Below are 24,596 nucleotides of genomic sequence, written 5' to 3' on the forward strand. Positions count from 1 at the left end.
CCTTTTCAGTTAGGAGTAGGATGGAGTACAAACTCATTAACCATAGGGACCGAAAGTGTGGATGTGAGAGAAGTGACCAGGCTGGGGATGGTGGGGAACTGGAGAAAGCACGTTCTGTGCCACATAGGAAGCCACTGATCAGCTCTAGCCAATAGTATCTTGAGGAAATGCAGTCCCAGTGAGGCAGACATTGCTGTTTTTAAAGAGACACTAAAATTTATGGATTTTGTGAGATCTCCTAATTTTCAAGTTTTCCAAATTATTATTTGGCCAGGCAAACTGAATGGGGTCCTTAGAATTCAAAGTTCCCTTTTCAATTTCCAAGATGGAGGAATGCTGGGACCACCTCAAAATCTGAGCTTGGTCTGCAAAGGGGGGAAGTCCTTGAGAAGAAAGCTCTGAGGATGAACAAAAAGGCACCAGTGCTGAGGAATTGTGGAATCCTGAGCTGGGAAATCCTTGAACATAGGGGGGGAAATTATAGCAAAGGTAATTCAGGTTCATTGAAAGTTTACCATGTGCCAGGTCCAGGGCTAAGCTCTTCAAAACGATTATCACATCCTGTCAGGACTAGCACCCTATGAAATACAGTGGTCATCACCACCTTACAGATGAGAAACTGAAGAGAATGACAACTAGTAAGTGATGAGGAAAGGCCCTTGGTCTCCCTCCCAATGTGGTCTCACTGAAACACATCAGAGAGTTCCAAAGATGTCAGTTCATTTATGATGAACAGACACTGGGCAGGTTCTTATCCTGGAGAGAGAGAGCAACCCTCTATTTGTAAATGCTTGTATAAGAGATTTCTTGCCCATTACATTAATATTGATGTTTAGATAATGATAATGTCCTTCATACATTCTAAGGGGCAAGTGTTATTTTGTAAAATTAAAGCTATATTCGATGGTAATTGTATACATCTCTTTGGTTTGCAGCCTTATTATTCAATGGACAAAATCAGACTAAATTTTAAACAGTGATACAACCAAATAATAAAATGCTTTATATCTTCTTTTAAGCAAAACTAAGTCTTCTCCAGAGAATTGTCTTGTAAATCCCTATAGTATGTCTTGTCTATGTCACTGACTTTGACAGTTAAATTCATTTCCTGTGTTCAGCTCAGTACCTTCAACAAGACTATGAGCTTTTTGAAAACAACTAGGAGGCTTTGGAAGAAAGGACCAGGATAAAAAAAAGGTTCCAGCCATTCTTTATCTAGTCTGATAATCAAGAAATTGAGCATGTTTAACAAGAAGACTTGGTGAGGAAGGCTTGTGTGTCAGAGTAAAGACACATGTAGATATTTTCAAATAATTAGGGGTAGGTTTAATTAAATAAGAGATTAGGAAGTTACACATGACTTAGTAGCACTACTACCAGTAAGCAAAAGTCACTAGGAGACAGTTTTAGTTCAACATACTAAAGACTTGAGAAAAGCTGTGCTTATAAGAAATGTAACTGGCTTCCATGATTTTTGGGCTAGACACTATGCCTGTTGCTCGAAGTTTCCAACTAATACCAGAAGAATCTATGGAATAGGAGATTCTAGCTCAGTAGGAAGACAGACAGTAAGGCCATAAGCATGTTAAAAGTTTCATTATCTATTACAGAAAACTTTTATGTTTTTACTATGAAATGTAGGTATATAATAACAGTCTAAAAAACGGGGATATGTAATACATGTATGGTTTAAAGAAAGATAATAAAAGAATAATCTATGTACCAAGTACCCTGCTAAGAAATAAAATGTAATCAGTGCCTTAGAAGCTTCCTGTATGTATGTTCCTTTTTATCATTTTCCCCTTCTCTCTTTTAAAGGCAATCAAAACCCTGGATTTTGCATTCATCTTTGCTCTTCTTACAGTTTTTCCATATATGTATTTACTCCTAAATATATATTGTTTAGTTGTACCTAACTTGGCGCTCTACAAATGAACTTTATAAAAACAGCATGTGTTCTTCTGTCTTGCTTTTTTCACCAAACATATTTTAGATATTCACCATGTAGAAGTGTGCATCTGTAGTTCATTCATTTTCATTTTCAATGAATGACCATAGCAAAATGTAATCATCCTTTCTACGTTGATGAACATCCATTTCATTCCTTTTTTTTATACTATGGATTGTGCTGCTCTGAAAATTTTTGATGAATACATATGAAAGAATTTCTCTAGGATTCATACATGGCTTCTTTTTTGGAGAAGTGTAAGTTCAAACATCTAATGTAGTAGGCTATTATTAAATGATGACTCTAGGATAGGCAATTATTTTCTTAGATATGACATGAAAAGCACAAGCTACAAAATAAAAATATATAAATTAGACTTCATCAAAATTAAAAACATTTGTGCATCAAAGGACACCATCATGAAAATGAAGAAAACCCATAAAATGGGAGAAAATATTTGCAAATAAATATCTGCAAGGAATTTATATTCATAAAGAACAATTATAACTCAACAATTAAAAGACACATAACCCAGTTAAAAAATGGGCAAAGAATCTAAATAGTATTTCTCCAAGTAAGATACAAATGACCAGTAAAAAGATGCTCACCATTGTTAGTCATGAGGGAAATACAAATCAAAACCACTATGAGATACCATTTCATACCCACTAGGATGGTTATAATAAAATGACAGGTAATAAAATAATAACAGGTAATAAAAAGTACTGATAAGACATGGGAAAATTGAAACACTCAAACATTGCTGGCAGAAGTGTGAAATGGCAGAGCTGCTACGGAAAACAGCTTTAAAATTTCCTAAAAAGTTAAACATAGAGATACAATACAACCCAGAAATTCTACTCCTAGTTATATATGTAAGGGAAATAAAAAATATGTTCACACAAAAATATGTCTACATGTGAGCATAACAGTATTATTCATAATAGTTAAAACCTGGAAACAACCTAAGAGTTCAAATGATGAATGGATACACAAATGGAGTATAGCCACATAATGGAATATTATGAAGCAATAAAAAAGAACCAAGTACTAATACTTGCTACAACATGGATGAAGTTCAAAATTATCATGTTCAGTGAAATAAGCCGACCACAAAGACCATATACTATGTTACTGCACTTACGTGAAGTGTCCAGAAGAGGAGAGTACATAGTAACAGAAAGCATACTAATGTGGTTGGCTGGAATTCATAAAGAGGAAGGCACGGGAAATTAATGTTGATGGGTATGGGATTCCTTTTATTTTTTAAGACTCTACTTTTTAGGGCAGTTTTAGGTTCTTAGCAAAATTGTAAAAGATACAGAGATTTGCTAGTACCCCATGCCTCCACACATGCATACTCTCCCCCATTATTAACATCACCTAACAGAGTGGTACATTTGTTACAATTGATGAACCGACATTAATACATCATTACCACACAAAGCCATAGTTATCACCCAAAGTCCATAGTTTGCATCAGAGTTTACTCTTGGTGCTGTACATCCTATGAATTTGGACAAATATATAATGACATGTACCCATCATTAAGTCTCATATACAGTATTTTCATTGCTGTAAAGATCCTATGCTCCATCTATTCATACCTGTCTTCTGTCCTTTCCCTCACCCCTGGAAACCACTGATCTTTTTACTGCCTCCAGTTTTGCCTTTTCCAGAATGCCATATAGTTGGAATCATACAGTGTGTAGCCTTTTCAGATTGGCTTAAGTCACTTAGTAACATGCATTTAAGGTTCCCCCGTGTCTTTTCACTGCTTAAAAGCTCATTACATTTCAGCCCAGAATAATATTCCATTGCCTGGATGTACCACCATTTATTTATCAATTTACCTACTGAAGGACATCTTTGTTACTTACAAATGTGGACAATTACAAATAAAGTGAAAATAAACATCCATGTGCAAGTTGTCATGTGGATGCATTTTCAACCCCTTTGGGTAAATTTCAAAGAACAAAATTCCTGTATTGGATGGTAAAAATGTTTTGTTCTGCAACAAATCACCCAACTGTTTTTACAGGTGGCCGCACCATTTTGTGTGCCCACCAACAGGGATTGAGAGTTCTTGTTGGACCATATCCGCACCAGCATTTGATGTCAGTGTTCCAGATTTTGGCCATTTTAATAGGTATTGTATTATCTCCCTGCTTTAGTTTGCATTTCCCTGATGACTTGGGATGTAGAGCATCTTTTTAGATGCTTATTTGCCTTCTGTATGAGGTGTCTCTTAAAATCTTTGGACCATTTTTAAAGCAGGCTGCTTTCTTATTTTTGAGTTTTAAGTGTTCATTATAAATTTTGGATAATAATTCTTCATGGTTTTTTCTTTGCAAACATTTTCTCCTAGTGTGTGGTTTGTTTTCTTTTTCCCAACACTGCCTTTCACAGAGAAAAAGGTTTTAATTTTAAAGAATTCCAGCTTATCAATTTTATTTTAATCAAGGGTCATTCCACTGGCATTACATCTAAAAAGCTATCACTATGCCCCAGGTCATCAAGGATTCTCCTGTATTACCTTCTGAGAGTTTTACAGTTTTGCATTTTATATCTAGCTCTATGATTCATTCTGAGTTAATTTTTGTGAAGGGTGTAATGTCTGTGCCTAGATTTTTTTTCTTGCATGTGGAAATCCAGTTGTTCTGATGCCATTGGTTAAAGACCATCTTTGCCCCACAGTATTGTGTTTTCTCCTTTGTCGGAGATCAGTTAAGTGTATTTATGATGGTATTCCTTCTTAAGGTCATGAAAATGTTTTAAAATTAGATGGTAGTGTTGGTTGCACAAACGTGTGAACATAAAAACCACTGAATGTTTCAAATGGGCAAATTTTATGGTATGTGAATTATAACTCAATAAGGCTGTTAAAAAAATACTGTGGCTTCTGTCTTAGGTCTTCCTCTCACTCTCTCTCACTTGCACACTATGACGCAACCAGCTGCCATGTTGCAGGTTGCCTTATGGAAAGATGCATGTGGCATGGGACAGCTAGAGGCCTCCAGCCAGAGCAGAGCAAGGAGGTAAGACCCCTTTGTCTAACAATATACAAGGAACTGAATCTTGCAAGTAAGTAGCTGAGTGAACTTGGAAGTGGATCTTTCCCTAGTCAAGCCTTGTGATGAGACCAGAGCCTAGAGCAACACCTTAATTGTGTGACACCTTGAGACAGAGAACCCAGCAAGGGCCATGCGAGGATTTCTGACCCAGAGAAACTGTGGATAATAAATGTTATTTTATTTATTAATGGTAAATAATAAAATAAAAATATAAAATTAAATGTGATTAATCATACATTTAATAAATTTAAATGTAAGTATTAAATATAAGAATAAAACATAAATATAAAATAAATTAAATATACAATGTAGCCACTAAGTTTTGCAGTATGGAATACACAGCATATACATATATGTACATACAATGAACACACTAGGCAACAGCAAACCATTTTCTCCGATAGTGGTTATAATTTAGACAACTACCAGCAGTGAGTGGAAGTTGCCAATTTCCCAAGTCCTCCCCAACACTTCATTATTTGACTTTTAAATGTTTACCAATTAGGCAAATGTGAAATAGTATCTCAATGATATTTTATTTTGCATTTCCTGCCTACTAATGAGATTGAGCATCTCTTCATATGTTTGTGGAATATTCAAATATTCTAAGAAATATTCAAATGTTCTAAGAAACATGTTTTCATCTTTCATGCATTATTCTACCTTTGCTTCTTTCTATGATTACAGTGGCTTTCAAATACACTGTAGATTATAATTCTTTGTCAGTTATATGTTATGCAAATTTTTCTCCCAATTTGTGACATACTTTTCATTCCTTATGATGTTTTTTAGTGAGAACTACAAGCAAATTTAATACAGTCGAATGCTTAGCACTTTTTGAGTCTTAATAAATCCTTTCCTACCTTGAAACCATAAGAATATCATAATAAGACTTCTCCCAGGTATTTTATAATTTGGCTTTTCATGTTTATAAAAGTTATTTTTCACCCATGACTTTTTCCGCATATTTTTATTTTTCTCTACTCGGAAGTTCTTCTTCACTTCTCACCATCACGAGTGTTTTGGGCTCTCTCTTATTGCTTCCCTCCTCCTTTCTTTTTATTTATTAAGGTATCATTGATATACAATCTTATGAAGGTTTCACATGAGCAACATTGTGGTTACTACATTCCCCCTATTATCAAGTCCCTCCCACACACCCCATTCGTCACTGTCCATCAGCATAGTAAAATGATACAGAGTCACTACTAGTCTTCTCTATGCTATACTGCCTTCCCCATGCCCCCATATATAACATGTGCTAATCATACTACCCCTTAATCCCCTTATCCTTCCCTCCCCACCCGCCCTCCCACACCCCTCCCCTTTGGTAACCACTAGTCCCTTCTTGGAGTCTCTGAGTCTGCTACCATTTTGTTCTTTCAGTTTTGTTTCATTGTTATACTCCACAAATGAGGGAAATCATTTGGCATTTGTCTTTCTCCACCTGGCTTATTTCACTGAGCATAATGTCCTCCAGCTCCATCCATGTTGTTGCAAATGGCAGGATTTGTTTCTTTCTTATGGCTGAATAGTATTCCATTCTGTATATGTACAACATCTTCTTTATCCATTCATCTACTGATGGACACTTAGGTTGCTTCCATATCTTGGCTGTTGTGAAAAGTACTGAGATAAACACAGGGGTGCATAGGTCTTTTTGAATCTGAGAAGTTGTATTCTTTGGGTAAATTCCAAGGAGTGGGATTCCTGGGTCAAATGGCATTTCTATTTTCAGTTTTTTGAGGAATCTCCATATTGCTTTCCACAATGGTTGAACTAGCTGACATTCCCACCAGCAGTGTAGGAGGGTTCCCCTTTCTCCGCATCCTCACCAGCATTTGTTGTTTTTAGTTTTTTCGATGCTGGCCATCCTTACTGGTGTTAGGTGATATCTCATTGTAGTTTTAATTTGCACTTCCCTGATGATAAGTGATGTGGAACATCTTTTCATGTGTCTGTTGGCCATCTGAATTTCTTCTTAGGAGAACTGTCCCTTCATAACCTTTGCTCATTTGTTAATTGGGTTATTTGCTTTACGGGTGTTGAGGCATGTAAGTTCTTTATATATTTTGGATATTAACCCCTTGTCAGATATGTCATTTACAAATATATTGTCCCACACTGTAGGATGCCTTTTTGTTCTGTTGATGGTGTCCTTTGCTGTACAGAAACTTTTTAGTTTGATGTAGTTCCATGAGTTCATTTTTGCTTTTGTTTCCCTTGCTTGAGGAGATGCGTTCAGGAAGAAGTAGCTCATTCAGGAGATGTTTGCCTATGTTGCCTTCTAAGAGTTTTCTGGTGCATGACTTACATTCAAGTCTTTAATCCATTTCAAGTTTACTTTTGTGTATGGGTTTAAACAATAATCCAGTTTCTCTTGCATGGAGCTGTCCAGTTTTGCCAACACCAGCTGTTGAAAAGGCTGCCATTTACCCATTGTATGTCCATGGCTCCTTTATCATATATTAATTGACCATATATGATTGGGTTTATATTAGGGCTCTCTAGTCTGTTCCATTCGTCTATGGGTCTGTTCTTGTGCCAGTACCAAATTGTCTTGATAACTGTGGCTTTGTAGTAGAGCTTGAAGTTAAGGAGCGTAATTCCCGCTGCTTTATTCTTCCTTCTGAGGACTTCTTTGACTATTCATGTTTCCACATGAATTTTAGGAGGATTTTCTCTATTTTGTTGAAGAATGCTGTTGGTATTTTGACAGCAATTGCATTAAATCTATAGATTGCTTTAGGCAGGATGGCCATTTTGACAAAATTAATTCTTCCTATCCATGAGCATGGAATGTGTTTCCATTTATTGGTATCTTCTTTAATTTCTCTCATGAGTGTCTTGTGGTTTTCGGAGTATAGGTCTTTCACTTCCTTGGTTAGGTTTATTCCTAGGTATTTTATTATTTTTGATGTAATTGTGAATGGAATTGTTTTCCTGATTTCTCTCTCTGCTAGTTCATTGTTAGTGTATATGAATGCCACAGATTTCTGGGTATCAATTTTGTATCCTGAAACTTTGCTGAATTCAGATATTAGATCTAGTACTTTTGGAGTAGATTCTTTAGGGTTTTTTATGTACAATATCATGTCATCTGCAAACATGGACAGTTTAACTTCTTCCTTGCCAATCTGGATGCTTTTTATTTCTTTGTGTTGTCTGATTGCTGTGGCTAAGACCTCCAGTACTATGTTGAATAGAAGTGGGGAAAGTGGGCAACCTTGTCTTGTTCCTGATCTTAAAAGAAAAGCTTTCAGCTTCTCGCTGTTAAGTATAATGTTGGCTGTGGGTTTGTCATATATTGCTTTTATTATGTTGAGTTACTTGCCCTCTATACCTATTTTGTTGAGAGTTTTTATCATGAATGGATGTTGAATTTTGTCAAATGATTTTACAGCAACTATGCAGATGATTATGTGGGTTTTTTCCTTCTTTCTGTTGATGTGGTTGATGATATTGATGGATTTTCAAATGTTGTACCATCCTTGCATCCCTGGAATAAATCCTACTTGATCATGATGGATGATCTTTTTTAATGTATTTTTAAATTCAATTTGCTAATATTTTGTTGAGAATTTTTGCATCTATGTTCATCAGGGATATTGGTCTGTAATTTTCTTTTTTTGTGGTGTCTTTGCCTGGTTTTGGTATTAGAGTGATGCTGGCCTCATAGAATGAGTTTGGAAGTATTCCCTCCTCTTCTACTTTTTGGAAAACTTTAAGGAGAGTGGGTATTAAGTCTTCACTACATGTTTGATAAAATTCAGCGGTGAAGCCATCTGGTTCAGAGGTTTTGTTCTTAGGTAGTTTTTTTATTACCAGTTCAATTTTGTTGCTGGTAATTGGTCTGTTCATATTTTCTGTTTCTTCCTTAGTCAGCCTTGGAAGGTTGTATTTTTCTAGAAAGTTGTCCATTTCTTCTAGGTTATCCAATTTGTTAGCATATAATTTTTCATAGTATTGTCTAATAATTCTTTGTATTTCTGTGGTGTCTGTAGTAATTGTTCCTTTCTCATTTCGGATTCTGTTAATGTGTGTAGACTCTTTTTTTTTCTTGATAAGTCTGGCTAGGGATTTATCTATTTTTTTTTTATTTTCTCAAAGAACCAGCTCTTGCTTTCATTGATTCTTTCTACTGATTTATTCTTCTCAATTTTATTTATTTCTGCTCTAATCTTTATTATGTCCCTTCTACTGACTTTGGGCCTCATTTGTTCTTCTTTTTCTAGTTTCATTAATTGCGAGTTTAGACTGCTTATATGGGATTGTTCTTCTTTCCTGAGGTAGGCCTATATTGCAGTATACTTTCCTCTTAGCATGGCCTTGGCTGTGTCCCACAGGTTTTGTGGTGTTGAATTATTGTTGTCATTTGTCTCCATATATTACTTGATCTCTGTTTTTAATTGTTCATTGATCCATTGGTTATTTAGGAGCATGTTGTGAAGCCTCCATATGTTTGTGGGATTTTTCATTTCCTTTGCGTGATTTATTTCTAGTTTCATACCTTTGTGGTCTGTGAAACTGGTTGGTACTATTTCAATCTTTTTAATTTACTGAGGCTCTTTCTGTGGCCTAGTATATGATTTATTCTTGAAAATGTTCCATGTGCACTTGAGAAGAATGTGTATCCTGCTGCTTTTGGGGGTAGAGTTCTGTAGATGTCTGTTTGGTCCTTTTTTTCTAATGTGTTGTTCAGTGCCTCTGTCTCCTTACTTATTTTCTGTCTGATTGATCTGTCCATTGGAGAAACTGGAGTGTTGAAGTCTCCTAGAATGAATGCATTGTATTCTATTTCCTCTTTTAATTCAGTTAGTACTTGTTTCACATATGTAGGTGCTCCTGTGTTGGGAGCATAGATATTTATAACGGTTATATCTTCTTGTTGGATTGACCGCTTTATCATTAAGTAATGTCCTTCTTTCTCTCTTTTTATTTTCTTTGTTTTGAAGTCTATTTTTTCTGATACAAGTACTGCAACTCCTGCTTTTTCTCTCTATTATTTGCATGAAATATCTTTTTCCATCCCTTCACTTTTAGTCTGTGTATGTCTTTGGGTTTAAAGTGAGTCTCTTGTAGGCAGCATATAGATGGATCTTGTTTTTTTATCCATTCAATGACTCTATGTCTTTTGATTGGTGCATTCAGTCCATTTACATTTAGGGTGATTATTGATAGGTATGTACTTATTGCCATTGCATACTTTAGATTGGTGGTTACCAAAGGTTCAAGGATAACTTCCTTACTATCTAATAGTCTAACTTAACTCACTTAATATGCTATTATAAACACAATCTAAAGGTTCTTTTCTTTTTCTCCTTTTTCTTCCTCCTCTATTCTTTATATATTAGGTGTCATATTCTGTACTCTTTGTCTATTCCTTGATTGACTTTGGGGATAGTTCATTTAATTTTGCATCTTCTTAGTAATTAGCTGTTCTCCTTTCTTTACTGTGGTTTTATTACCTCTGGTGACAGCTATTAAAACTTAGGAATACTTCCATCTATAAGAGTCCCTCCAATATTGACTGGAGAGATGGTTTGTGGGATGTAAATTCTCTCAGGTTTGGCTTATCTGGAAATTGTTTAATCCCTCCAAATTTAAATGATAATCATGTCAGAGAAAGTAATCTTGGTTCCAGGCTCTTCTGCTTCATTGCATTAAATACATCATGCCACTCACTCCCTTCTGGTCTGTAAGGTTTTTGTTAAGAAGTTTGATGTTAGCCTGATGGGCTTCCCTTTGTATGTGATCTTATTTCTCTCTCTGGCTGCTTTTAATAGTCTCTCCTTATCCTTGATCCTTGCCATTTTAATTACTATATGTCTTGGTGTTGTCTTCCTTGGGTCCCTTGTGTTGGGAGATCTGTGGATCTCCATGTCCTGAATCATTTGTTCATTTTTGCTTTTGTTTCCCTTACCCAAGGAGATATGTTCATGAAAAAGTTGCTCATGTTTATGTTCAAGAGAGTTTTGCCTATGTTTTCTTCTAAGAGTTTTATGGTTCCACAACTTACATTCAGGTCTTTGATCCATTTAGAGTTTACTTTTGTGTATGGAGTTAGAAAGTAATCCAGTTTCATTCTCTTACATATAGCCATCCAGTTTTACCAACACCAGTTGTCAAAGAGCCTGTCATTTCTCCATTGTATATCCATGACTTCTTTATTGTACATTAATTGGCCATATACATTTGGGTTTATATCTGGACTTCTATTCTATTCCACTGATTTATGGCTCTGTTCTTATGCCAGTACCAAATTATCTTGATTACTCTTTGTAGTAGAGTTTGAAGTTGGGAAGCAAAATCCCTCCCATTTTACTCTTTCTTCTAAGGATTATTTTGGGTATCTGGGATCTTTTGTGGCTCCATAGGAATTTTAGAACTATTTGTTCTAGTTCGTTGAACAATGCTGTAGGTATTTTGATAGGGATTGCATTGAATCTGTAGATTGCTTTAGGCAGGATGGCCATTTTGACAATGTTAATTCTTCCTACCCAGGAGCATGGGATGTATATCCATTTATTGGTGTCTTCATTAACTTCTCTCATGAGTGTCTTGGAGTTTTCAGGGCATAGGTCTTTCACTTCCTTGGTTAGGTTTATTCCAAGGTATTTTAGTCTTTTTGATGCAATTGTGAATGGAATTGTTTTCCTGATTTCTCTTGCTGCTAGTACATCATTAGTATATAGGACTGTAACAGATTTCTGTGTATTAATTTTGTATTATGCAACTTTGCTGAATTCAGTTATTAGTTCTAGTAGTTTTGGAGTAGATTCTTCAGGGTCTTTTATGTATAATACCATATCATCTGCAAACAGTGACAGTTTAACTTGTTCCTTGCCAATCTGGATGTCTTTTATTTCTTTGTAATGCCTGATTGCTGTGGCTTGGACCTCTAGTACTTTGTGGAATAAAAGTGGGGAGAGAGGGCATCCTTTTTTAGTTCCCTTTCAGCTTTTTGTTGCTAAGTATGATGTTGGCTGTGGGTTTGTCATATATGGCCTTTATTTTGTTGAGGTATTTGCCCTCTATGCCCATTTTGTTGAGGGTTTTTATCATGAATAGATGTTGAGTTTTGTTGAATGCTTTTTCAGCATCTATGGAGATGACCATGTGACTTTTATCCTTCTTTTTGTTGATGTAGTGGATGATGTTGATGGAGTTTCTAATATTGTACAATCCTTGCATCCCTGGAATAAATGCCACTTGATCATGATGTGTGATCTTTCTGGTGCATTTTTGGATTCAGTTTGCTAATATTTTGTTGAGTATTTTTGCATCTATGTTCATCAGGGATATTGGTCTGTAATTTCCTTTTTGTGTGTTTTCTTTGCCTGGTTTTGGTATTAGAGTGATACTGTCCTCATTGAATGAGTTTGGAAGTATTCCTTCCTCTTCTACTTTCTGGAAAACTTTAAAGAGGATGGGTATTAGTTCTTCTCTAAATGCCTGATAAAATTCAGCAGTGAAGCCATCTGGTCCAGGGATTTTGTTCTTGGGTAGTTTTTTGATTACCAATTCAATTTCACTGCTGGCAATTGGTCTGTTCATATTTTCTTTTCCTTCCTGGATCAATCTTGGAAGGTTGTATTTTTCTAGAAATGTGTTTATTTCTTCTAGGTTATCCAATTTGTTAGCATATAATTTTCCATAGTATTCTCTAATAATTCTTTGTATTTCTGTGGTGTCCATAGTGATTTTCCCTTTCTCATTTCTGATTCTGTTTATGTATGTAGACTCTCTTTTTTCCTTGATAAGTTTGGTGAGGGATTAATCTATTTTGCTTATTTACTCAATGAATCTGCTCTTGGTTTCATTAATTCTTTTACTGTTTATTTTTCTCAATTTTTCTCTTCTCTGATCTTTATTATGTTCCTCCTTCTACTGAATTTGGGCATCATTTGTTCTTTTTTGAGTTTCATTAGTTGTGAATTTAGACTATTCATTTGGGAATGTTCTGCTTTCATGAGATAGGCCTTAATTGCTATATACTTCTCTCTTAGAACTGCCTTCACTGTCCCACAGAATTTGGGGCATTGAGCTGTTGTTTTCACTTGTCTCCATATATTGCTTGATCTCTGTTTGATTTTTGTCATTGATCCATTATTTAGGAGCATGTTGTTTAGCCTCCATGTGTTTGTGGGCTTTTTTCTTTTCTTTGCACAATTTATTTCTAGTTTTGTACCTTTGTGATCTGAGAAGATGGTTGGTACAGTTTAAATCTTTTTGAATTTACTGAGACTCTTTTTGTGGCCTAGTACATGATCTAGTCTGGAAAATGTTCCATGTGCAGTTGATATGTGTATCCTGCTGATTTTGGGTGGAGTGTTCTGTAAATATCTGTTAGGTCCATCTGTTCTAATGTGTTGTTCAGTGCCTCTGTTCCCTTACTTATGTTGTTGGGTTGATCTGTCTTTTGGAGTGAATGGCATGTTGATGTCTCCTAAAATGAATACACTGTTCTGTTTTCCCCTTCAATTCTGTTAGCGTTTGTTTCACAAATTTAGATGCTCATATATTGGGTGCACAGATATTTATAATTGTTATATCCTCTTGTTGGACTAGCCTCTTTATTGTGTAATGTCCTTCTTTGTCTCCTGTTACTTTCTTTGTTTTGAGGTCTATTTTACCTGATACAAGTATTGCTACACCTGATTTTTTCTTTGTATTGTTTGATGAAATATCTTTTTCCATCCATTTGCTTTTATTCTGTATATGTCTTTGCATTTGAGGTGAGTCTCTTGCAGGCAACATAGAGATGGGTCTTGATTTTTTATCCATTCTGTAACTGTGTATCTTTTGATTGGTGCATTCAGTTCTTTTACATTTAGAGTGACTATTGATAGATATGCAATTATTGTCATTGCAGGCTTTGTATTTTTGGTTACCAAAGGTTCAAGGGCAGCTGCTTTACTATGTATCAGTCTAACTTCACTTGCTTATTGTGCTATTATAAACACAATCTAAAGATTCTTTTTTTTCTCCCTTCTTTTTATTCCTCCTCCACTTTTTATATATTAGGTGTCAATTCTGTACTCTTTGTGTATCCCTTGACTGACTTTGTGGGTAGCTGATTTAAGTTTGCATTTGCTTAGTAATTAATTGGTCTGCTTCCTTTACTGTGGTTTTATTTTCTCTGGTGACCTCTTTTTAGCTTTAGGAGCATTTCCATCTATAGCAGTCCTTTCAAAATATACTATAGAGATGGCCGGTGGAAGGTAAATTCCCTCAGTTTTGCTTACCTGGAAATTGTTTAATCCCTGCTTCAAATTTAAATGATAATCTTGTTGGGTACAGTATTGTTGGTTCAAGTCTCCTCTGCTTCATTGTATTAAATACATCATGCCACTATCTTCTGGCCTGTAAGGTTTCTGCTGAGAAGTCTGATGATAGCCTGATGAGTTTTCCTTTGTAGGTGATCTTTTTTCTCTCTCTAGCTGCTTTAAATACTCTGTCCTTGTCCTTCATCTTTGCCATTTTAATTATTATATGTTTTGGTATTGTCTTCCTTGGGCCCTTTGTGTTGGGAGATCTCTGTACTTCCATGCCCTGAGAAACTATTTCCTCCCCCAGATTGGCGAAGTTTTCAGCAATTATTTCCTCAAAAAGACTTTCTATCCCTTTTTCTATTTTTTCTTCTTCTGGTACCCCTATAATGCAAATATTGTTCCTTTTGGATTGGTCACACAGTTCTCTTAATATTTCTTTCCTATAGAACCTTTTTTCTCTCTTTATCTCAGCTTTTTTGTATTCTTGTTCTCTAATTTCTATTCCATTTACCATCTCCTCTACCTCATCTAATCTGCTTTTAAATCCCTCCACTGCATGTTTCATTTCAGCTACTGTATTTTTCAAAGTGTCTCTCTCTTGAATTTGTCCCTGAGATCTTGAATATTTTTCTGTAGCTCCATTAGCATGCTTATGACTTTTATTTTGAATTCTTTTTCAGGAAGATTGGTTATTTCAGTCTCACCAAGCAGTCTTTCTGGTGTTTGAAGGATTTGGGGTTGAACAAGGTTCTTCTTTCTTTTCATACTCTCATTGGATAATGAGAAATTAGGTTTGTGTATGTGGCACCTTCTAGTGCCCAGAAACTCTGCTCTTTGGAGCTGCTTAGCACCTAGAGTGATGGCATTGTTCACAAGCAAGTGGTGATGGTGCCTACCCTAAAGAGAGAACTCTTTCCTACTTCTCAGCCATAATGCCTGCCTCCACTGTTAGGGCCCAGTGAGTCACACGCAGGGAGAAGTGTTTGCAGTAAGCCCCTAAGCTACCATAGATGGGGCTGCCCTCCTGCCAGCCTGAAGCAATTGCAGGGGTCACAGGCGAGCCATGCTACCAGTGCCTGCCACAAGAACAGAGTTCTTTCCTGATTCCTGGATGCAGTGCCTGCCTCTGCTATCAGGGCCAGTTAGCTGTGTATGCAGGAAGCAGGGTCTGCATTAAGCCCCTGTATCTGCCATAGGTGCAGCTGCCCTCCAGCTGGCCTGGAGCAATGGCAGGGGCAGCAAGTTTGTGCGCACCTGCCAGCCAGGAGGAACTACTGGCAGGCTGCTTATCACAGTGGGGTCCTTGGGGCTGTGTTGCCAGGCAGGGGGATGGAGTGCCTAAAGCTCCTGAGAGTTCCTGACCTGCTGGGTTGAGTGTGCCAGGGCAATTTTGTCCACCTGTTCCTTCTTCTGAGCAGCAAACTCTGGGTAATCCTTGCCCCTTTTGCAAACGTCTCACTGTTGCAAAAGGTAGTCTTTCAAAGTGCCTACCTTTCTTTTGTACCAGAGCAGCTGGTTGTGGGAACCTGTTCTCCACAAATGGTTGGAATCTTAGTCTCTCCCTGTCTTTCACCTGACTTTATTTTCCAACCCCTCTAATCTCCAGAGCACCATGCAATGTGGGTTTGTGCTTCCGAAGTAGATCTCCAGGGCTGAATATTTAGAAGTCCTGGGCTTCTATTCCCTCCCCACTCTGTTTCTCTTCCTCCTGCCAGTGAGCTGGGGTTGGGGAAGGGCTCAGTCCCACCAGATCACGGCTTTGTTACTGTACCCTTTCCATGGGATGTTCTGTTTTCCCAGATGTAGGCTGGCTGGTGCAATCTTATTTCTGGTCACTCTTTTAGGATTAGTTGTATTTGCTGTATTTTTTAATTATATGTGTTTTGGGGAGGAGATTTCTGCCTCACTTCTCACACTGCCGTCTTTTTTCCCCTGCCCATTCCCTCCACTTTTCTAAACCATCCCTTTAAAAAGCCCAATGGCCCATCAAGAAAAAGTTGAATAACTAAGTCTTGGTACATCTATACAATGGAATATCATGACTTTTAAAGAATGAAACAGAACTCTATGCTAAGATGGAAAAACATGCTGCTAAGTGATAAAATAAGTGATAAAAATAAGTTGTAGCACAATACATCACTGAATATGTGAGAGTAGACATGAATATGAAGAGTTATGGAATAAATATCAAAATTACATCACTATCTCAAGGTTAGGACACAAATGAGATTAGTCTTCCCTGATCTAAATCCATAGTGCTTGGTGGTTTTGCAATGTACATGTAGCACTCTTATAATTTGGGAAATATAAGTGTAATAAAACACAAGGCATGAAAGAAAACCTCCATTACATCATGAATTTAATGAATACCTGCTAATGCAGCGGCTACATCAAGCACTGGGTGACACAACAGAGACAAGGAGGACCCAACCTTCATGTAGTTCTCTTTAATAGGCTAGCCTCCAATTCCCCATCCCTCCTGTTGTGGCTTTCCTAACTGTCCTACCTTACAACATAAGATTTTCCCTTCTCTGTGCTCCTAAAGCACTCATGCTCCTGTCCATTCACTTTAACCCACAATGAAAGATTATCTGATATTAAGTCCCTGTTTCTTCCTTGCAAACCTCATTTCCCTAAACAAATTAAGTAAGATTTCCTAAGGAAAAACACCATTTTTCACATGCCAACCCCTCCACCAACCATCAAGGAACAGAGAAAAAGAATGGGCACTCAATGGGCATTTACTGGTTGACTTGGATGAGGTGGAAGTTGGGGTAGGCCTTTTGGGAAAAATCAAATTTCATATTTTCACTGACTCATATTGTACTCTAAGAAAAAAAGCCAACATCCTGAACAAGCAAAATAGGGCAACTGTCACAATAGCTGTTAGACTACTGTAGGCATCAATCAACTGTCTGCATCTTGTTACCCACTTTGCGATTATCTGTGGCCACACTGAAACCTCAATTGGATGCCCTCTCTCTGGCATGCAGCCTTCTGCTTGGTTGCAACACTGGTTGGGAGCCCAGGGGATATTGTTTAATCTAAACATCAACTCAGAGCGAAATATATTTAGATATATAAATCTACTACAAAGCTACCACACAAGGTCTATTTGAACCAAACAACAGCATTTCATCTATTGTTTTAGGTGACCCATGACTCTGCACACCACAATAACCATGGAGAGTCATAATTTTTTATAAGAAATATTTTCCTTATAAGAATATATAATTTTCCTCATAAATTTAAACATACACTGACCCAAACATACCATATGACCCAACAATCACACTACAATTTCACTTGGTATTTATCCAATGGAAATGAAAAATGTGTGTTCACACAAAGATCTGTATACAAATGTTTAAGATGGCTTTACTCGTAATCGTCCAAAACTAAAAACAAATGCCTTTCAATGGACAAACAAACTATGGTATATCTATACCATGGCATACTACCCAGCAATAAAAAGAAAAAACTACTGATATGTGCTTCAACATAAAATTCAAATGCAGTGTGCTAGGCAAAATCTGTATACTGTTTGATCTCATCTATATGATTCTCTGGAAAAGGCAAAATAATAGAAACAAAAAAATGGATAAGTGGGTGCCCAGGCCTGGGGGCTGGAGGAAGGTTAAATGCAAGAAAGAATATTTTTGGGTGGTGGGACTGTTCTATTTCTTGAATACAGTGGTGGTTACATAACTGTATTTGTTAAAACACATACAACTGTACCCAGAAAAGGATGAGTTTTACTGTATATCAATTAAACCTCAATAAGCCTGACTAAAAACAGGTTTACCACTCCCCAAATTGTTTTCGCTTCCTTGCAAAGAGTCCCTGGTATAACACGGGAGGCCTCCTTACACCTGTGTTTGCTAAGTGCTCTTTGGAGTCGTGCTGGAACAAGCTCCGCCACTTCTGTTTTCCAAGTGTGCCAAGTATGCCACAGGTTTTCAAGTTTCTCACTGAGATTCTTCATCTAGTGGTTAGGAGGAATGATCTAGATAGAGCTTCATTTTTAATGCACTTTTATTTTAGTAACTTGAAGAAAATTTAATTCAGGGTTTTTCATTTGCATCAGGCATTGAGTTTGATAAAGTGCTTGAATTAGCAGAAGAATCACACACCTGTGCCAAATTTTCACATCAACCATCTCAGACTCTGAGGCAAGAATTCACATCCAGAAATTATCTCTCATTTCACCATGCACATTGGTTTAAAGGAAATAAACCATGGCAAAGGAAACAAAAAAAACAAAAAATAAAAATAAAATCAAGGATGCACCATTTATGGTTCTCCACTGATGATTATGCAGCAACTCTCAGAAGACAAAACATATGTCAAGCTAGTAATGAATATGTATCAAAACCAATCTTAATTTTCCTCTGTTATGTCTAGCTAGTGAAAGGATAGGTTGTTTCAGGCACTCAGGAATATGCCCCATGCTCTATGTGAAAGAACATTTTGTGGGTGAAATTCCACCCAACAAACAGTTGTGCACATCTGTGAGGTGCCAGGACCTGTGTGAGCACCAATGTAATACATAAAAATGAAGAAAGCAGTGGGCCCTAGCCTTCATGCAGTTGAAATTTAGCAGGACAAAACACACACAGACACAACTACATGTAATCAATGTTATAGTAACAGGAGGTGACAAAGGCAGATTAATTTTGATGGAGGAACTGGGAAGGCTTCATGAAGGAGATGGTATTTGCTCTAAGCAGAGTTTCAATAGACAGTGATGGACACAAGTTCTGCTCTGTGAGTGAGGAACAATGTGAACATCAAAGGGTGGCATGTAACAGGACAGTGAAGGAGTTGGGTGTTGCTAAAGCTGAAGGGTGGAAGGTGGGAAAATATCCTAAAGGTAGTGAGAGACATAAACTCCAGGAGAAGGGTATGGACTAAGTGACAGCAGGCTCAGAGACTAGCTTTATGAGCTGGGCATGAGCAATACTTCCCGGGAGGCAGAAGAAAGGAGTGATTAAAAGGCAGTGCTAAAGAGCCAGACAACTCTGGAGTTGAGTCCCAGGTCCCCTGTCTCAGAACTCAACACTTGTCTTGCCGACAATAGGTATCTATATGACAGTATTTTCTCTTTTCTTTACTAATACAACCCTGATTTTGCTTAGTCGGCTGCTTGTCCAACTTTAGGAAATGAATTATTAATGGTCTAAGATAGCAGTTTTCAAAATGTGGTCCACAGACCCTTGGGGGTCCCTGAGACCCTTTCAAGGAATTTGCAAGAATAAACAATTTTTGTAAGAATACTAAAGACATTATTTACCTTTTCAGCATGGTGCAAAAACAATGATGGGTAAAACTCCTGATACCCTAGAATCAATCAAGGTAGGACACTAAACTGTTTTTTGGAGAAGTACTGCAAAAAGAAAACAAAAAACAGTTTCACTTAAACATATTCATAGTGGAACAATACCTATTACTAATGAATTATTTATTTTATTACATCTTGACACTTGAATACATCTTTTACATATTCTGTGTGTGATGAAATGAGAAGTGCCCATGAAACATTTCTGGGCATCCTAAAGGACTATGTCTCAAGGAAAGGCAGTGTGTGCAATTGTTTGAGTTACAGTCTGAACTAAGTGTTTTTTATTATGAAACATCATTTTTACTTAAAAGAACAACTGAAAAACTATGATTTTTCAAATTTAGGTATTTGGAAGACAATGTAAACCTCACACTTCAAGGAAAACAATTGACAGCATTTGCTGCCAATGATAAAATATGAGATTTGAAGTGAAAATTAGAATTTAGGAAAACTTGTATCTGCCATTGAGAGCTTGACAACTTTCCAAAATGTATTTGTGATGAGAACAGTGATAACAATGAATGAACATGATTTTTTATGTTGCACAATGAAATATAACAACATTTGGAAGATATGCATAACTCAATCAACCAATATTTTCCAAATAAATGATGTTACAAAGTAATGTTCAAAGATCCCTTTGAATTACAAAAAAGAATATTCAAGATTATCTAGCAAGACTTTTAAAACATCGTAACTTTTCTAACTACACATCTCTTCATATACTTCAACCAAAATAACATATCATGACAAAGTGAACAGGAGATATAAGAATCCAAGTACCTCTTAAGCGAGACATTAAAAAGATTTGCAAAAATATAAAACAATACCACTCTTCTTTTTTTGTTGTTGTTTTGGAAAACAATTATTTTTCAATAAAAAATAATTTAATTTTAATATTAACATGTATTTTGTTTCTTGTTATTTTTAATAAATTAATAAATATATTTTTAAATTTACCAGTTTTAATTTCTAATATGGTAAGTATCAATAGATACAACTTACATAAGCAAAACTCTCTGGGTCTTTAGTAGTTTTTAAAAGTAAAAACAGTCCTGAGACCAAAAAGCTGGAGACTCACTCACCCTAAGCCAATCAAAGCAACCCCATTTTCTTTGCCACATACTCAACTATTCCAGATTACCTGGAAGGTGAACACGGAAGTAGGATCTAGTTCTAACTACTGAGTTGAAAGAGGGTGTCTGCTGGGGTCATCTAGGGAGGATTTTCCTTCCTGAAAATAAAAGAACATTATAGAGGAAAGGCCCCTTGCTACTTCTCATTTCTCTCTTTGGGTGTTTTTCTATGAAGATGTGATGGTTGGGACTGTTTCAGCCATCTTTCAATACATTGATGACTCACTAAAATTGGCAGGGAAAAAGTATTAAGGAAGACAAGAGTCCTTTGGAACATCACTGAAAACTGATAAGGTCCCCTTTGAGATTTCCTATAAACAATAAGTACTTTCACCAGTTTAGGCCATCTTTAGCCAGGTATGGAAACTTTTCTCCTAAGAATATTGTGATAATCAAGATAATACAATTAAAGCACTGAAAACAGTGCTTAACTCATACATAGTAAGCAATCAATAAATGTTAACATTATTAAAGGTTTATTGTAAAGATCAAGTAAGGTAATGTATGTAAAGTGTCCAGCCAAGTTTTTACTTGCATAAAAAACTATTTGTGAGAGATCTTTCTCAATGATACTCACAAAATTACACTTGGATTCATATTCTCTTGTTATTCTTTTCCTGGTTGAAATCGGTTAGTTAACTAAACAGTTTAACTGCTATTATTACAGCAAGAAAGAAATCAATGTTTCTTGACAGCAAAACAGAACTTCTAAGGAATTCATATTAAATTTTATTTGCAGTTATCATATTCCAAAAGACAAGAGGCTTCCAAACCATGTAATTATTTATAATTCCAGTGAATATGCAATTGTTTTCTATCTGTAACATTGTTATTTTGAGGTGTCACTAGACACTAAGTAAATATACATAGATGGATATGAACCATACGAAAATCTATAATATTAACTCACATTGAGAAATGTGAAATAATTATAAAAATAAATATATTTCAGGCAACCAAAAATAATAGAGAAGGGAGAAAAATGCAAATGGTAGGAACACAAATAATATTCAAGTGAAAGAAAAGGAGTGTTAACCGATCTTAGACTCTGGAGTCAAGAGTAATGTGGCTGCCTCCCAAAAACTATGACTACATCTTAAGATTATATTGACAAAGACACAGTATCTAGAAGAACAGATTTAGAAGTCTTAGTTTATATTAGTCCAACTATGCCTAAAATGCTACATTCTGGGAATCTTTACTCACAAAGAAATTTTACTAACCCAACTATGTTAGGTACATGATACTTATTCTTCTCTGGGGCATAAATTCCCTTGATAATCCGTTGGTCCCTTGACATAAGAGACTTTTCACCAAGGCCAGTGTGGTAAGGGCTCTACTGTGACTAACTTGGACTTAGCCTGACAGGGGTTTGAATGCTGTTTCTGCCATTTTACTGGCAGTGTGACAACAACCCACATTTTAACCAATACACAATCTTATGTTCAACACCAAGATTTCAATTTTATGTTCAAATTTAGAATTTAAAGATTTAGAGAGAAAGTATCAAGAGAAACTAAGTATTTGGGGACATCATTGAGAACTGATAAGGCCTGCTTTGAGATTTCTTATAAAGTAGAAAAAAGGTACTTTCTCCAGTTTAAGCCATCTTTAGCCAGATATCTTCTGTTAAGCCAGACATTAAACATATTTACAAACATTAACTGATTATGCCCCAAGCTCATTCAAAGACCCTCAACTCTAAGAGCTTTTCCACTTACCCAACCAGTTTGGCTGACCAACTTGGTTTGCCCAGGATGGAAGAGATCCTGGGATGCATGTATTTAATTTTTAAGGCAAGAAAAGTTCCAGGCAAACTGCGATGAGTTATTCACCATACTCCTAAATGAAAGGCAAGAAGGACGGGTCAGAGGCTGCCCTCATGATATTCTGCATTGTTTTGGTTTTCCATTGGTAACCATGGAAGAATGATAAAGAAATGGAATAAGGGCTGAGAGACTGGAATTCTTTCTGCAGCCAGTTTTCTGGAAGCCTGCCTAAAATAAAGAGTGAACATAAGTAGGGATCCAGATGAGAAGTCAGAGAATTAAGGCATTAGGACCAACAGTCAAGTAGGAAAAGGAGATCACAGTGGGGTTACTTGGACCTGTACCTGACAGCGGGTTCTGGGGCTCAAGAGCAGAAAAGCCTTAGGAGAGTCACCACCAGGAGCCTCACAGTAGGAGTAAACACTTTGGAATTAGATGAACTTGAGTTTGAAATTCATCTGCCATCTGCAAGACCTGAGCAGGCAACCTAACTGATTTGAGCTCCAGTTGTCCCAGTTATAAAACAGAAATTATACTACAGGGTTTCTGTAAGGAAGCAATAGATTCATACTTATATTTAAGTGCTTGGCACAAAGCTCTGGAATTGTGAGGTGTTATTTTTTTATCTGTATTATCTATATTTATCTGAGAAAGTTACTTCTTGGGACTGATGATGTTCAGCCTGGAAAGGTGGTGGGTGGGGCTGAAGGGTCATGATAGTGGTCTAATTTAAATACATGCAGGGCTACAACAATGAAGCAGGGTTCCACTTTCACATAATAATGATTAAGATAAAAAACACTCAGATGGAGGGGGAAAAAGATGGTGGCATAAGAAGTGATACAGAAATCTCCTCCCAAAACCACATATAACATGAAAATACAGCAAGTACAATTAATCCTGAAAGAGTGACCTGAAGACTGCAGAACAGACTGCCTACATCTGGGGAAAAGAGAAGGCCTCACAGAAAAGGGTAAAGTAGCAAAGCCACGATCCAGCAGGACCCACACCCTCCCCCAATCCCAGCTCATAGGCGGAAGGAAGAGAAATGGAGTGGGGAAGAAGTAGAAGCCCAGGACTGCTAAATACCCAGCCTTGGAGATCTGCTCTAGGAGCACAAATCCACATTACATGAGGCTATGGAGATTAGTTGAGTTGGAAAGCAAAGATAGGCAGAATACTTGGAGAGACTGACATCCTAGCCACTTGTGGAGATCATATATGCACAAACAGCCCTACAGGATAAAAGAAAAGTGGGCACTTTGAAAGACTTCCCGACAGCAAGATGGGTGCTAAAGGGGCAATGATTACACAAAGCTTGCTGCACAGGAGAAAAAGAAGGTAGACAAAAATCATCCAGGCACACTCAGCTCAGCAGGTTGGGAAATTTTAGGAGCTTCATAAGCTCCATCCCCCTAGCCCCCGACTTCAGTACACAACCTGCTGCTCCTTACTACCAACAGGAACTGGTCCACACACCTGCTGCCTCCACCATCCCACCAGGCCAGCAAGAGGGTGGCCCCCATACAAGAGCTACATATGGGGCATAATGCAGAGCCTCCTCCCTGAGTGCACAGACCACTGAACCTGGAAGTGGAAGAAGAAAAGCAAGAAAGAGCTCTTTCATCCAAGCAGGCACCTGTACCGCTCACATGCAATCCTACCACTGCTCCAGGTGCTTGGAAGTTCCAGAGAGTACAGATTATGCACACTAGAGGATGCCACCTACACAAAGTTATTATTCCATAGGAATCACTAGAATGGCAAACAATTTTGTACAAACAAAAATTCAGACACCAGAAAGAGGACTAAGTGAAACTGAAATCACCAATCTTCTTGATAAAGATTTGAAAATAATCATAAACATGATCACAGAGCTAGAGAAAAATATTCAAGATCTCAGGGAGGACTTCAAGTAAGAGACAGAAACTTCAAAAAATACAGTATCAGTAATGAAACATACAGTGGAGGGATTTAAAAGTAGATTAGATGAGGTAGAGGAGACGGTAAATGAAATAGAAATTAAAGAGGAAAAGAAAGAAGCTGAGGCACA

The sequence above is a fragment of the Manis pentadactyla genome, chromosome 15, assembly GCF_030020395.1.
Source record: "Manis pentadactyla isolate mManPen7 chromosome 15, mManPen7.hap1, whole genome shotgun sequence".
Lineage (NCBI taxonomy): Eukaryota > Metazoa > Chordata > Mammalia > Pholidota > Manidae > Manis > Manis pentadactyla.